This window comes from Panthera tigris, chromosome B2 (genome assembly GCF_018350195.1).
Source record: "Panthera tigris isolate Pti1 chromosome B2, P.tigris_Pti1_mat1.1, whole genome shotgun sequence".
Lineage (NCBI taxonomy): Eukaryota > Metazoa > Chordata > Mammalia > Carnivora > Felidae > Panthera > Panthera tigris.
Window position 1 is genome coordinate 142739936 of NC_056664.1, and position 2469 is coordinate 142742404.

Below are 2469 nucleotides of genomic sequence, written 5' to 3' on the forward strand. Positions count from 1 at the left end.
CATACATATGAGGGTTAACTTATATGAAGTGTACGTATGTAACAAATATGTATACTTTATATGAGGTAAAAGTGACATTAAGTGTACCCATTTTAGTGCTGCAGTTGATGAATGTTGACACACATATGCAGGCACACACACATATACACATGCACCTGGGTAAGCACTTTGTGATGTACAATATTTTCATAACCCCCCAAAGTCCCCATTCTCCTTTCCAGTCAATTTATGCTCCTTCCCTCTCCTAGCCAAGCATGGATTTGACCTCTATCACTGTAGATTAGTTTTGCCTATTCTCCTAAGTTCTGGTGACAGATCTTCATTAGCCTAAGCACTTCCTTTGCATTCAGGCACCAAGTGTCTAATTCATCCTGTACTTTCTTTGCTCCAGAACTGGAATCGGCCAGTTCTCCAAAGAGCTTTGTATCTATTTAGAGAGAAATGGAATTTAGAAACTACCATGCAGGGGGCAAGAGTGCTCATTGTTACTGAAGGTGACTAACCATCCCTTTGCCTCTGATGGTGCCAGTTTTGACACTGAAAATCCACATCCTGGGAAATCCCTGGGGACAGTTTGTCCCCCTACTGCTTCTAGGCCATTTTGGTGCACAGAACTAGGAAATTTATTTTTAAAACAATGTGCTCAAAGTGATACTTCCAATTTAAATTATAGGGTTTTTTTTCTGAATTTTCTTGATCTTATGGTTGTACCTCATTTTCTCTTGAAGTTCTATACATTACTACTTGTCTCACCCTACAATATGTAGTTTCAAAACCACAGCAACAGTATTACCATTAATTATAAACCACTGAGAGAAGCTTAAGATTTCTTTGCCGTTCTTTTTCATTCTTAGACCATCTCCCACCACAGATATTGTCGGAGTACTATGTTCATTTCTCCGGGTAACAATAGTTATGTTACCAACTTGATTTAAAGTTAAGTTTGTTTCAATTTGTTTTCAACTTTGGGTTTACCCTCTTTCCTTTTTTACTTACTTTTTGGCTATATAAAACTTTTTTTTTTAAGTGTGTGGTTTTATTTTATTTTTTTAAGTTTATTTATTTTGAGAGAGAGAGAAACCACACGTGCAAGCAGGGGAGGGGCAGAGAGAGGAGACAGAATCCCAAGCAGGCTCCACACTGTCAGTGCAGAGCCCAACATGGGGCTCCATCTCAGGAACCAAGAGACCATGACCTGAGCTGAAATCAAGAGTTGGATTATACCTAACCCAATGAGCCACCCAGGCACCTCATCTATATAACACTTTAAAAATTCAAAACCAGGGGCGCCTGGGTGGCTCAGTCAGTTGATCATCTGACTTGGGATCGGGCCATAATCTCACACTTCATGGGTTTGAGCCCCGCATCAGGCTCTGTGCTGACAGCTCAGAGCCTGGAGCCTGTTTCGAATTCTTTGTCTCCCTCTCCCCCTGCCCCTCCCCTGCTCACTCTCTGTCTCAAAAATAAATAAACATTAAAAAACAGTTTTTTTTTTTTTTTAATTCAAAACCTCTGTAGGTAACCGTTTTTGTTTCTTGGATACCCTTCCAAATTTCCAAACAAGCTCATTCCAAAGCAACTCATTCTTTTTTTTTTTTTAATGGCTGCATTGTATTCCACTGTATGGTTGTATCTTGTCCAAACAGTTCCCCATTAATGGACATCTGGGTTATTTCCAAACTCTTGTTATGACAAATGATGCTGCAACGAATCACCTTGCCTACATGTTGTTTCTATTTGTGGAGGTGTATTCTCAGAATAAGGTTAGGGTTAGAAGCAGAATTGCAAGATGTAAGAATTGGTGCAATATAATTTTGGTACTCCATAGGGCTTCAATGATTTTCCCATCGCCACCAAAAAATTTATGACCACTGTTTCTCCAGAGCCTTGTGATTTCAACGTGCGTTTCCATTGTGAGGACAAACAGCCTTTTATGTTTAAGGACCACCGATATTCTTTGCTGTGAATTGTCTGTTCAAGTTCTTGCCCAAAAATTCTCTTCGGACTGTGGTCTTTTTCAGTCTTTAAGATTTCTTGTGAGTTGCAAATATTTTCTCTATACTGATCTGGGAATATGCCATGATCCCTTTGACCATCTGGAGTACACTTTAATCTTATCCTTATAAATCCCCTCATTTCAGGACACCTCCTTTAGGCATAAACAGTTCTGGTAAAACCGGATAAGAGGCAGATCAATCAAAAGAATTTCTGACCCCTTGTAGGACGTGTAAGAGATTGTTTCACGTTTAGCAGGTAACACTGTCGTTCTTATGCAATGGTCCGGGTGACAAAGTCTTGCGTAAGGGAGTGTGTTCAAATTACAAAACTTATCTGGTTCGTTAGAAACTCACAGGGTTCGCCTTCCCTTAGTTTCTGAGTTTGCAAGGTGCCCCTAGAGCTGCTGACACAGGCACAACCCCCTTCTCCTAGACAATAGCTCCTCGGTTTCGCCACGAGATGTCAAGGTGG